The sequence below is a fragment of the Coptis chinensis genome, chromosome 1, assembly GCF_015680905.1.
Source record: "Coptis chinensis isolate HL-2020 chromosome 1, ASM1568090v1, whole genome shotgun sequence".
In the NCBI taxonomy this organism is placed as follows: Eukaryota; Viridiplantae; Streptophyta; class Magnoliopsida; order Ranunculales; family Ranunculaceae; genus Coptis; species Coptis chinensis.
Window position 1 is genome coordinate 12,221,663 of NC_141456.1, and position 14,859 is coordinate 12,236,521.

General features: G+C 32.0%; 1 pseudogene; it reads right to left on the minus strand.

Annotated features, from left to right (window-relative positions):
- Nucleotides 1–209: 209 nt before the first annotated feature.
- Nucleotides 210–2,033, minus strand: LOC147522182 (putative pentatricopeptide repeat-containing protein At5g59200, chloroplastic pseudogene; annotated as a pseudogene).
- Between the last annotated feature and the right edge of the window lie 12,826 nt (nt 2,034–14,859).

Genomic DNA, 14,859 nt, shown 5'->3' on the forward strand with positions numbered 1-14,859 from the left:
GTGGTTTTTGGTGATCACAGCAGGAAGTCAGAATTGCTCTCCTAGCAATTGCTACTTCAGAAGTGCTACACGAATATGGTATTCTTTGCATGACTTCTTTTGCCTCTTCAAATAACTCAGCTCGGCTAAGAATATCTGCCAAACATCCCTAATGTCCACTCTTCAATTGAACACCACTACAGTAGCCATGCTATTTAATATTCTGCGGACTTTCAAGAGGCATGCCTGAATACCTAATAAAAATTCAATATAGCAATAGCCTTTCTAAAGCAAGCATATCGTCCAAGAACCAGGGGTGCCAACAGCCAGTTATTCAATTTAGGTAAATAGCATGCAACAAATGTTGGGTAAATTTAACCCTCAAGAATCCAACAGCTTGTTCATCTTCTCCAAGACTTGGTATATGTCTTCCATCTGCGGGTGTGTTTCCTCACCTGCTATAAACTCGTGAACTAAACCATTGAGGTCAATTGAGCTGCAACCTGGTGTCTTCTCCACCCCTCTATCCTTCATAATTTTCCTTATTCTCTTTGCATCATCATATCTCCCATCAGCTGCGTACATGTTAGACAGTAGAACATAGGCACCACTATGACGTTCTAACTCAAATAGCCTCTCAGCTGCAACACCTGCCAATCGTGTTTTTTGTTGATCACAGCAAGAAGCGAGGATCGCTCTCCAAGCAACTGCTTCTTCGGATGAGCTACTTGAACGTGGTATTCTTTGCATGACACGTTTTGCCTCTTCAATTAACCCAGCCGGCTAAGAAAGTCTACCATGCATCCACAATGTTCACTTTTTGGTTGAATACCATATACAGTAGTCATGCTATTGAATATATGTAGACCTTCAAGAGGCATACCTGAATAGCTGCAAGCAGTAAAAACTGCAATGAAAGTAATATCATTAGGCTTAAAACCAGCTTTATCCATTTCCTTAAATAGCTTAATTGCATTCTGTCCATCCCCATGCATTGCCAATCCAGAAATCATTACATTCCAACATATGGTATCTCGTTCTCCCATGTCATCAAACAACTTTGTAGCCAAAACCAAATTCCCACACCTTGCATACATATCAATAAGAGCAGTACTCAACCGAATACTCAACAATGACCGCTTTCTGTCCAAGTATCTGTGTATCCATATCCCAATATCCATAGCACCTAAATGAGCACAAGCAGAAAGAACACTAACAAAAACAGCTTCATCAGGCTCAAAACCAGCCACTTGCATTAGTCGAAACATTTCTAACCCCTCTTTAAAACAATTATTCTGTACATAACCCGAAATCATAGAACCCCATATTCCTCTATCCTTCACAGGTGCATTATCAAAATACAAACACGAAGTTTCAACATCCCCCTTCTTTGCATAACCAGATATCATAACTGTCCACGACACAGCACTTCTCACTGGCATTTCATCAAACAATTTTTTCCCTTCTACCATACTACCACATAATGTATACATAACTAACAAACTATTGCCCACAAAGATATCATACAGAAAACCCAATTTCAAAACATCCCCATGAATCTGTTCACCTAACATACAGTTCTGAAGGTAACCACAAGCCTTCAATACATAAGGAAGAGTATAATTATCAGGAAACAAACCACATTCCAACAACTTACTATACACTTGAATAGTTTTAACCAATTCCCCATTTTGTAAAAAGGTTTTAATCATTGTATTATATATACAAAGTGTAGGCTGTTCAATATGTTTAAAAAGTAAACATGCATGGTTTAAACTTCCATGAATTGGGTGGTCTGCACAGAAAGCTAGAATTCTACTTACAACATAATTGTTTTTCCCAAGTCCATATGTGATTAACTGTGCTTGAGTTTGTTTCAGTTGTTTTATGTTTTTACATTTTTCCAATAATTTCAGACATCTAGGCTTTGACATCAAATTAAAGAGGTCACAGATGAAATGTACTAGACATTTGACAAGTACTTTTCAGAGTTTCAGGTGAGTTTGCTGGACATTCCTCAATTCAGCTTTATTGTCCTTTCTCCTTTGTGACCTTGGAGTCTTTGGACATGGGCTTTTGTAAAGCCCAAAAACTTGGATATATATAAAATTATAAACTCATATATAAAATTTTCACAAAGATTTCGTGTTACTTTATTTGGTCTTTTGATATTTTTAGTTCGATTATTACTTCGATAGGAGAAATTATCAATATATTTAAATAGATTGATATATATGTACAGGGGGCGCCACAGAATAGGACTATAGGAGCGCTATCGTACTGTCGTACAGGCCACTGCATGTAACTATACAAGGGTTGGACCATATAATGTCACCGTTATTTTGGGTTTTAATAAAGCACCAGATTGGTCTATTGGAGGTGGTTTTATGCTTGCATAGTTGCATGGCATGGTAATGGAGAATTGGCAATTGAAGTCGGAAAATAAGTTGTGAACCATGAAAATGGGACCCCAAATGGAAGACTAATGTGTACTTTTGTCTGATGAAAACTAGACATATATATAGGCAACTGTTTTAGGATCAATACTCTTGGATGTAATGCATCAAGAACACTATAACCTAGTTTTCGAACCCGTCCTACGAACGGGTGTCTTTATATTAAATTATTCTAAAAAAATATTAGCAACTATGCATATATGCATAGTTAGTTAGCTATGTATAGCTATGAAATATGAAAATTATATTAATCACTCATTTAAATTTCTTGCACCACTCTCTATAAAATGAAGCACTATATCTTGATAAAACCTATCGACTTCTTTTTATTGTTAGGTTTAATAATAGAAGTTTCATTGAAATTTTGTGAGAATACCAAATGTGGCGAAAATAATATTGAAGTTACTTAAAGAGCAAGACATTTCCAATCATAATAAAAGAATTATGATAAACACTACTTATAATACAAAACTATATTTGTCAAGACATTCTCCCTACATGTAATACAAACATGTTTTAGGGTTATTAGTTCAATACATATGCATCAAGTTTCTGATTTTCCATTAATTATTCTTTTTTTTGTTAGTTCAATGTAGTACGTTCCATCCAGTTTTCAATTTCTCATTAATTATTTGTTGAGATTAGTTCAATGCAATAATTGCATCAAGTTTTCGATTTTCCGTTAATTATTATTTGATGTTAGTTCAGTGCAATTGCATCCACTTTATAATTTCTCATTTGTTATTCATTAAGGTTAATTCAGTACAGTTGCATCCAGTTTTCGATGTTTCGTTAATTAGTCTTTTAGATTAGTTCATTGCATTTGCATCCAGGTTCTAATTTCCTATTAATTACTCTTTAAGGTTAGTTCAATACATCTGCAACCAATTTTTGATTTCCCGTTAATTATTTTTCTAGGTTAGTTCTATAGTTTACAATTTATAGTTATTTATACTTTGAGGTCAGTGTGATACAGTTACATCCGACTTTCGATTTCCACTTAACTATTATTTAAGGTTATTTTAATGCATTTGCATCAAATTTCTGATTTCCCGTTAGTTAATCTTTTATTTTAGTTTAATACAGTTGTATCCAGTTTCTGATTTTCAGTTAATTATTCTTTGAGGTTAGTTCAATACAGTTGCATCCAATTTTCGTTTTTATGTTAATTGTTATTTGAGGTTAGTTCAATGTTTTTGCATCAAGTTTTCGATTTTCTGTTAATTATTTTTTGAGGTTAGTTCATTTTTTGAGGTTAGTTCAATGCAGTTACATCAAATTTATAATTTCCCGTTAATTATTCATTTAGGTTAGTTCAGTGCAGTTTCATCCATTTTTCAATGTTTCGTTACTTAATATTTGAGATTAGTTCATTATATTTGCATCCAATTTTTGATTTCCCATTAATAACTCTTTAAGGTTAGTTCAATACATCTGCATCTAGTTTATGATTATTTATGTTTTGAGGTTAGTTCGCTGCAATTACATCCGATTTTTTATTTCCCGTTAACTATTATTTGAAGTTATTTCAATGCATTTGTATTTAGTTTCTGATTTCCCACCAAGTATTCTATGGGGTTAGTTCAATGCAGTTATATTCGGTTTTTTATTTTTTTTGTTAATTATTTTTTGAGTTTAGTTCAATGCATTTGCATCCAGTTTCCCATTAGCTATTATTTGAAGTTTGTTTGATGTATTTGCATACGATTTTCAATTTCCCGTTAAATATTTTTCAAGGATTTGCATCTAATTTCTAATTTCCCGTTAGTTATTATCTAACGTTAATTTAATGCAATTGGATCCAGTTTCCGATTTCTAGTTAATTACTTTTTGAGTTTAGTTTATTGCATTTGTATAAAGTTTCCAATTTTCCATTAATTACTCTTTGAGCTCAGTTATGTATTTGAATCCAGTTTCCGATTTTCTTTTAATTATCCAATGTAGTATGTAATACCAACTTCTACTGATCCATCTGTAATGTCATTGCAAACATGACATAAAAATTAAATTATGCTTGATTTACTATGTGGGATCATCAAAGATTATCCAGTTCCCAATTTTTCGTCAATTATTATTTAAATTATATGCATGACTCACTATGTGGAATCTTCAAAGATTATCTACGAATGGGTGTTGTTATATTAATTATTCTGAAAAATATTTGCAAATATACAGAACTATTATATATTAATATTATATTGATCACTCATCCAAATTTTTTATAATGTGAAAATCTCACTCTCCATTAAAAAAAAACTCACTTTTGATAAAACCCTTCAATTCAACTTTATTTTGTTGTTTAATAATAGAAGTTTGATTGAAGTTTTGTAAGATCCGAAGTTCATATATATTGAAGCTACTTGAATAGCAAGGAGTTCTCAATCATATGGAAAGAGATAAACATCATTTTAAATGCAAAACTGTACTTATCGAGACATTCTCACAACATATAACCTAACTATATTTTGAGGTTAGTTCAATGCATTTACATCCAATTTCTAATTTTCCGTTATTTATATTTTGAGGCTAGTTCAATGCAAGTGCATCCGATTTCTGATTCTCGTTATTTAGTTTTTGAGGTTAGTTCAATACAGCTGCATCCAGTTTCCAATTTCCTATTAATTATTTCGTTGAAGTCAGTTCAATACATTTGCATCAAGTTTCTGATTTCCCATTAATTATTATGTGAGATTAGTTTAATGCATTTGCATCCAGTTTTCGATTTCTCGTTTATTATTTGATAAGGTTGCATTTACATCTAGTTTTTGATTTCCTGTTAACTATTGTTTGAAGTTAGTTCAATGAATTTGCATCCAGTTTCCGATTTTCCATTAATTATTATTGAGATTAGTTCAATGTATTTGCATCAAGTTTATTTTTTGAGATTAGTTCAGTGCAGTTGCATCCGGTTTCCGATTTTCCGTTAATTTTTCTTTAAGATTAGTTCTACGCATTTGCATCATGTTTCAAATTTATAATTAATTTTTCTTTGAGATTAGTTCAATGGAGTTGCATCTAATTTCCGATTTCCCATTAATTAAATATTTTAGGGTTAATTCAATGTATTTGCATCCAATTTTCGATTTTCCGACAATTATTTTTTTATGTTAGTTTGATGTATTTGCATATAAGTTTTGATTTTCCAATAATTATTCTTTGAGGTTAGTTTAATGCAGTTGTATCCATATTCTTATTTTCTATTAATTACTTTTTAAGATTAGTTTAATACTTGTATTTGCATCCAGTTTCCGATTTCATGTTAAATATTATTTGAGGTTTAGTTTGATGCATTTGTATCCAGTTTTCGGTTCCCCATTAATTATTTTTTGATGTTATTTTCATTCAGTTTTATATATATTTTAAAATATTTGTTATTATTGTTTTTCCGTTATTTTTTTTTTTTTTCTATTATATATTTTGTGATGTTATTTTGTGTATAATTTATTTTTTCACATGTAATTTGTTTTGATTTGGTATATAATTTATTTAAATCCAATGTCCACTTTAACTTAATCTCATTATTCCGCTGAATATATAACATTATAGAGTTGAAAATTTATATTATAGTGTTGAAAAATTATAAATTCATAAATTTAATTGGAATATGTCATAATTATTGTGGCAAAATTGTGATTTTTGGAATCCTTAACTATGAATAAATGTCTAAATCTCACAGTGGATGGATGGTAGGGGTGGGCAATGGGCCGGGTCGGACTAGCCTAAACATTTAAAGTCCTTCAAATATTAGGGCGGGTCGGCCCGCCCTAAAGTCAAAGATAGGGTCGGTCGGGGTCAGGTCACAAGTCTAAACCTCAAGCCCCCTTACCCTACCTAAAGCCCTCTTTAAAAGGCTTTAGGGCGGGGCCTTTATATTTTATTTTTTTTTTTACTACATCGGTTTTAAAACTCATTTATATTACAAAAATGTACAATAATCTACAAACTCAAAGTCCAACCAATCTAGTAATAATCATGTATAAGTCCAAAATTTAAAATGCACATCCACAATCTAATGAACTAAAGTACATCGAGAGTTCGGAATTTGTTATTCCTTGTACTCAAACCTCACTAAAATTACATTTTAAATTGAAATACATAGACAAATAATTATATTATCATTTTAAAGGAATAAGTAATAGATATAAAGAAGAAAAACATAATAGTTTTTTGTTGTTAAACTATTTGTAATTCATTTATTTCTATAATAGATTCAAACAAATATAATATTACATTTCTTCTAATTTAAAAGTGATTCAAGCTCTGTATATGGAAATAAAAATATTGGCTTTTGAACAAGTGATAGAGAAAGGTTTGAGATTACAAATGTCATTTTTCCGACAAAGGTTGTTTTTGGTTTTATGTTACAAATGTCCGCTCAGTATTTTTGCTTTAATGGTGTGGAATGAAATCTTTAGTTTTAGACTTGGCTTGGATGTGAATAAAAATATAATTTATAAGAAATAAGTGAGAAAAGAAATTAAAATAATAAATTATGGACTTTGACTTGATGATCAAAGGAATAAAAAGTCTTATTTTTATTAGGCTAGTGCTCATTTGTTCTTCATGGTACATTAAGTTGACAAATTTTTGTTATATAAGACAAGTTATTGGAAGTACCCTTGGGTGTAAGTGATAAATTACAAAAACAATGTTATTTTAATTGAAAATATTTAACAAATAGTTGGACAATTATGATATGTGTATTTATAGTGAAAGTGTGAAACAGGGGGGCGGTTAGGGGCTTGGTTAGGGTCGGGCTATGTGTTTTAGAATCTTAGCCCCAGCCTACTAGAAGGCATTAGGGGTAGCCGGCCGCCCGCCCCCTAAACTCTGTGGAGGGCTTTAGTTGTGAGGGCTTTATAGGGCTTAGGGTCGGGTCGGTCGGCAGGGTTAGGGTCGTTAGGGCCAAATTCCCAACCCTAGTGGATGGCGCATCAAATCAAAAGGCTTTTAGGAAAATCGTTTTCGGTAAAAACTATTGTTTTTAGCAATTTAATTGTTTGTCTCATATTTTTTTTTTCGTAATTAGCTATATTGTTTAGGAAAAATTGGAGACTCTATGAAACTCTAGATGAGATTTTTTTTTTCGTATTTAGCTATAGTGTTTAGGAAAAGTTAGAGACTCTATGAAACTCTAAATATGATTGTTTCCTTATTTATATCATACTTTTTTTATAATTAGTAATAGAGTTAAGAAAAAACTGGAGTCTCTCCGAGTGCTCAAAAAATAGATTGGTGAGGGTATAACTATAATATATATCTAAGGAATTGGAATATGTCGTAATTATTGTGGTCAGAATTGGAATTTTTGGAATCCTTAACTATGAATAAATGTCTAAATCCCACAGTGGATGGCGCATCAAATCGAAAGGGTTTTAGGAAAATCATATTCGGTGGAAACTATTGTTTTTAGCAATTTAGTTTTTTGTCTCATTTTTTTTTCCCCTTAATTAGCTATATTGTTTAGGAAAAGTTGGAGACTCTGTGAAACTCTAGATGAGGTTGTTTTTTAATTAACTATAATGTGTTTAGGAAAAGTTAGAGACTCTGTGAAACTCTTGGGATTGTTTCCTTATTTATATCCTACTTTTTTATAATTAATAATAGAGTTTAGAAAAAACTGAAGTCTTTGCGAGTGCTCCAAAAATAGATCGGTGAAGATATATATATATATATATATATATATATATATATATATATATATATATATATATATATATATATATATATATTTATATATATATATATATATATATCATTATAAAAAGTAGGATATAATGATAAAGATAAATATTTGTTTCCTATTTTATCTCATACTTTTTCTTAATTTTGACACGTGGACACCCTAGAAATACTTTTTCAATTGAAGATGATAGAGCTATAATATATATATACACCCTATATTAGAGCTCTAATATATATATATATAGCTTATAGGCCCGTGCATATATGCAGAGCTCTTTGATAATATTTAGATTTTTATAGAAAATACTACCATTTTAAATCCGAACAAATTATTTTTAATTAAGTTTAAAAACCCGTTTTTTCAATTGGGAGAGATATTCTGTTTTAATATGAGAAGGATTCCCACTTTTTTAAAAGTGCTATTTGTTTTAATAGGAGAATAATTCCCGTTATAATAGGAGAGAAATTCTCATTGTAAAAAATGATTTGTTTTCAAATAGGAGAGAAGTTTATGTTTTAATAGGAGATGACCTAGAATTTTAATAGAGCTCTAAAAATACCCCCCTTGTGGGAGCTTCATGTTCACAATCATAACTATATACATATAAAAAATTTCAAACAAATCGTGATTCCCGTTTTAGTCGCTAACCTATTGTAATTTCATAACAAATCGTTTTAATTAAGTTTTAAAACCCGTTTTAATTTTCTAACAAATTATTTTAATTAAGTTTTATAAACCCATTTTTTAACCCCGTTTTAATAGTTGACTTAATTTAGAAATATAATTTCCGTTTTAATAGGATAATGATTTTCGTTTTAATTAGATATGCTATATTTTTCCTTTTCAATAGGGAAGTTTTAATAGGAAAAAGATTACCATTTTAATTAGAAGTGTTATAATTTCTTTTTTCTAATAGAGGAGGAATTTTTGTTTTAATAGGAAATTGAGTCCCGTTTTAATAGGAGATGATGATGTGGAATTTTAATAGAGTTCGAAAAATACCCTTTGTAGGAGCTTTAATATTAAGATATAGATATATATATATATATTAAAGCTCTAATATATCTCTAATATATATATATATATATATATATATATATATATATATATATATATATATATATATATATATATAAAGATATATATTAATTCGTATATTCACCTAGCAGATTTTATTGCTTAATCGTCATGACATATGGTCGCAAGTGCCTACTGTGTAACCAAGTAATTCTGGTACAGGGTTACAAACCTAGTCATTGTTACGTACTCGAATGCTGCACGGCAGTTCAAATGATGCCACACTGCCCGTATCAAGAATGGAATATGTCTGTGTTTATTGTGTTAAAGAAACGTCTGTAGTCAGATGATCTGGCCGACACTTTTGTCCTTAGGCAAGAATTCCTGAATTGACAAACCGAAGAGTCGAGATTTAATCGTTCTAAGGCTGATACTCCTGATAGGCTGAGAGTTGGAATATAATGTGTGTGAAAATGATGAGACCAGGCGACCAGCTACTACGGAGTGAGATTTGGCATATCTAAAGAACCAAAATAAAAAAATTATGTTGGAACATAAAAAAGATGAGAGCTGCATATGACTTGCTACTTGCTAGGAAACTGAGGACGTACATGATTGAAGAAAATGGTGAAAGGTAGGCAAGTTTGTATAAGGTGTAGGTGTATAAAGGTAATAATTGGGTGTGCATTACATGTGTAGAAAATTTAGGAAGAATGATGTTGTGATTGAATTTGAATAATCGAACTGACTACGTATCTAGTTTTTCGGAGAACTAGAATCAAATCAGTTCGTAGTTCATATTAGAATTTGGTGATCGAATGATCGATGGCGAATGGAGAAGATGGAGAATGGAGAAGAAGCATAAAATTCTCCCCTCTTTTGTTAGAGAGTGAAGAGAAATATATAGAATTTCCTCCCCCCTTTGGTGCTCCATTCATATCAATTGAATGAGATCCACTTTTGGTTCTCCATTCATTGATGATATTTAGTATTGCATTAATAGTTATGCATGTATTCATGTTCATTTTGTAACCATTTGGTAACTCATGACTTTTGAGATGACAAATTGAAATGATCCAATAAGTTAGTCTCAAGTTATGATTAATAGCGATAGGGAGAGAGCTAGGAATCTGACCTAGGGGGTGAGTGTATACGCATAATCAAAATACAAGGTCGGTCGAATCTGACCTAGGGGAGTGCTTATACTATTTCAGAAAATGAAATAGTATGAAGCGTGTTTACCACTTTGACCATGTAATTAACAAGGGATAACAAAACTTATTAGTAGATGAAGTAATAAAACATTCAAATTATGAACATACCTCTCGAAAAGGAACAATTAAGGCAGACTAGGATAAAACAAAGGCTTGACCACTTTAAGGCCCCACAGTTATTTATATAGACTGTTTTAATAGGTCTATTCCATATATTACGTGCACTCTGAGCTCTTTCGTCTCCAAAAAACTTAACCAATTCATTGAATTGAATCGTTTAATACCAGGGTTTTAAAATGTTTACATCTTCTTCTAACATCATTTCTTGACTGCTTTCCATCAGAATTAGCAAAATTTTGCTGTGAATTGAAATAAATTGGTTTAAGAAGTTATGGAATGATTAAAACGATCGATTTCCCTCATATTTTTTTTTCAAAACTCATAATGGTAAAGTGAATAGTAAAGACAGAATGAGACCTTATTAAAGAAAGGGTACAAATAAATAATATAATAAAGCTTTAGTTTTTTATATTTGGAGAGAACAAGTAAGCCATGACTTTGCAATGATTTTTTGCCCTCGACTTAATTGTGTGTTACTTGACTTCTATTATCGGTCCGTCCCTTTATATTCTCTAAAAGTAAGAGTAGATTAATGATAAAATACTTGAGTTTGATATGACGCTCCTACACGGCTACACCTATTATAAGAAGACTATGTTGTGGTTTCACGTCATACTCAAATTTTTTGAGAGGGAGGGGCGGGTGAACCTCTATATATTCAAAAAAAATTGTACTAATAATACATAGAACATAATAGTTATTCAAAATCTCTGGAGGAGCCCCTGTCTCCATCTATGAATGGCGATGACACATGTCGCAAATATATTTATGACAATATATGTCTCTCACAATATGAAGGTTTGAGTTTTGACATGTACGTTTTAGGAAATGCCCTCAAGAAAAAGGATAGAACTAAAACACATGGCCCAGCACAAAAAAAACGTCCGAAGTCGACTGTGATTGGTTGGTAAAAATAAAATAACAACTCAAACTCTCTCTCTCTCCTCTCTCCTGTTTTCTCTCTCTACACCAGCCAATCACAGTCGACTTCGGATGGTTTTTTTGCTGGCCATGTGGTGTAGTCACCCCCAACAAAAACTTAAATAATTTTTGTCCTGTTGATAGGTATTGTTGAGCACACCTGTGTGTCGCACTGTCGCCAATGTTATTCGTAATTAGTTGGAAATTAAGTAAAAATCTCAGTTAGAAACTTTTGTACACGAGGGGCCCAAGGGTACATATGTTGTACGCTTTTCGTATAACGTACAGGTTATTGTTCTGTTGCCACCATTCAATTCAGTATAGTACTATAGTGTCCTATCCTAAAGTCCTAATTTGAATTGGTCTATAAGAATGAATCAAGTTTTATTATAATTGATTTTAAAGTTCGGATAGGCTAGGTGGTAAGCTGCTTTCGAATTGCAAATCAATGACAAATGGCATGACTTGAATGTGATAACGAATTTGAATATATCACTATGTTCAACAGTGACTGCACACTGGCGAATAAGATATATCTCGATGATGCTAAACAGAATATTCAAAACAAGTTGTGATTCAGAAATCAACTAATGAATAACAACTTTCTCACAAACTCATTTGTCAGCATGTTCTGTGTGTGTTTCCTATGCAATTTCCATGCCTTGGTCTAACCTATTTTTGTATGATTAGGCGATGAAAGTGATTGTTATACAGATATATAAGAGCGGAGAAAAAAGGTTTATTGAAATTTAAAGTTAGTTAACTAGATGGTGGTTCTTTCTCTTTCTTAAGAGGTAATCAATGATTTTGGATTAGGATTCTCTATTACTCAGAAGATGCCAATATATGGAATGCTGATCACAATATCGCACGTATAGAATTAGTCATTTGCAACACCTACATGCATCATTAAAAAAGTTGACAATGCCAGCATGATCAATTGATTAGAACTTACCTCTTGTTACTCTGTTTCAGTCAAAATACGGTTTTGTTCAAGGGTTTGACATAGGCAGGTATCAAATGGCTAGCCTGGAACCTCACTTGTGTGGACTGATGAAGGCCTAGTTGGGACTTGGAGGACCAACGCCTTGCCCATCCATCAACCCTCCCAAAGGGCTTCAATGTAACGTATTTAATTATTCAATACTGGCTATATTTGAAGTTTTGAACTCGTCAGTGCGAATATACATGTCAAATTAAATTACATAAACTCCAGTTCATTTCATTACATTCCTCTTTATTGGCGAGTAAACTTAGTCCTCGACTCCTCGCACATGATGGAGTGTACCTTCGTCGTCTTTTACTCTTTGAAGATGAACCTTCCTTAGTGCAGGCCTTCATCCCTCACACTCACTACAGTCATAATGTCAACCTGATAATCTGCCTGGATTGCCTCTCCGAGTCTCCATACACCATACATGCAAAACTAAGTTGCACACTTGCACCAAAACACCAACTATAACTCAAAGCCCAAGCTACAAAACATGTCCACATGAGTATTGCTCCATCCAAGGTCTCCCCTTACACTGAGACGTCACCTAAAATTACATCCAACTCTCTCTCTTCATCTGCCCCTAAAATTGGGGGGTCCTAAAATCAAACACCCTTCTCTCAGTTTACCTAGATAGTATCCTCTATTCGGTATCCAAATATTCAATACAAGGTTTTCACCCTCAATTTCTACAAATATCATACCGTACCACTACCATGCATTATGTGTTTACTGCAAGTTTCTACAAAGATCTTCACTTTTTTCCTGCTGGTTTAGTGAATCTAGCTAACACATTAACACCATTCACAAAGAGAAAAGATTCTGGGTTTGGTCATTTTTAAAGATCAAATATTGTTTATTGTTTTTCGATGATGATATTTTGTATGTTGTTAGCCCATCAAGTATGGCCGGCAAGTTCACCATAGCAAAAATATGTTGATTCCATAGAAGAGTAATAATAACTAACAAGATCATATTAAATTGTAGCATGAATTCTACCAGCTGTTCCAGCCAAGAGTATAAGTTGGAATCTTGGATGACCGGGTTCAGCCATTTTTATGGAATAAGATCTCACTCCATTTCATTTTCATGTCATGTGTAACACCATTTATGTCCCTTTTCCAGTTCCAGACGTCCAGTTCAGAATTTTTGCAAAAAATTATTTACTTTCCTTTTCAACATTAATTGATACAAATATAGAAATTAACTGCTGCCATGATTCTTTTCTAAAAATTAAAACATGAAATATATATTTGCTATAAAAATCCAGCTTGATTTTATTGGCAACGAAGATATGATAAGTGAACTTTGCTATTTGGTGGTGAGATTTTCCAAAGAAAGAAAAAGATAACATAAAATGGGAAGGATCAAGGATCAGCAATTAAAACTGGACGTGCGCTCACTCGTTTATAACTTACTATCTTAGTTCGTTATTTTTAATTTAATCATATAAAAGATTCATAGGCTCATGAAGTGGGCTAAGATGATCTGATAACTGGGGCTTATTAAGTGGGCCTAATTGGCATGTTTTCTGACGTCGGTGATTAAAATTTACAAATCTCGACGTGTCCAGTTCGGACAGACAATTTGTTGAACGCGTTTCGAACTCTTCTTGTGCCCATGTCATTGCTTTTACTTTTCTTCCATCACTTCTGTTATACACTAATTTTTTTTTAAGAACATCTGAAAATTCACACCAAGGAAACATATATTTTCTACAAAACACTGTAATTGACGTTGTCTTGCTAATTGCTATTGGTGAAATGCAAATGTTAGTTTCAATCTATAAAATGTGACGAAGTCAACTATTTAGAGATTCTCAAATGCCTAATGTGCATTGACTAACTTCATTTGAAAGACTCTAGAATGCATAATATTTCCTATATACTCAATCAAAATTGTACTTATTCATATGTGTCATGTATGTGAAATTGTGAATACATAATTAAGAATGATGTGCAAGCCACAATCGACAATGGATATTAGCGTGTAGCCTTTACACCCATTGTCAATGAATTCTAATTAACATAAATAGACTCTCATGTCTCGTATTATTAGACTTTAATTATCTTAATTGCTTTCACATTGAGATCTGAATTCCACCAAGATATTGATGTGGAAATTACTTGAAAAAATATTGTTACCAACTTGGAAACAAATATAAATTAAAATAAGAAAAATGAGATCTACAAGCAAAAAATAAAAATAAAAATAAAAATAAAAAAATAAAAAAGAGAACTCGTCTGACTCTGCCCGAAAGAAAAGAAAAACAAGGAAGCACCTCATATTTTTAGCTTTTCCAATTCAATGAAAAAAGGCTTCTTCTTCTTCTTCTTCCTCATTCCCATTGATTGATTGATGATCTGAGATTATATTATAACAATAATAAACCCAATGCTGTATTCAAACCCACCTCCACAATCAAGCCAACGATCTAATGTCTTCTTATAATAATAAAAATACAATAACATTATT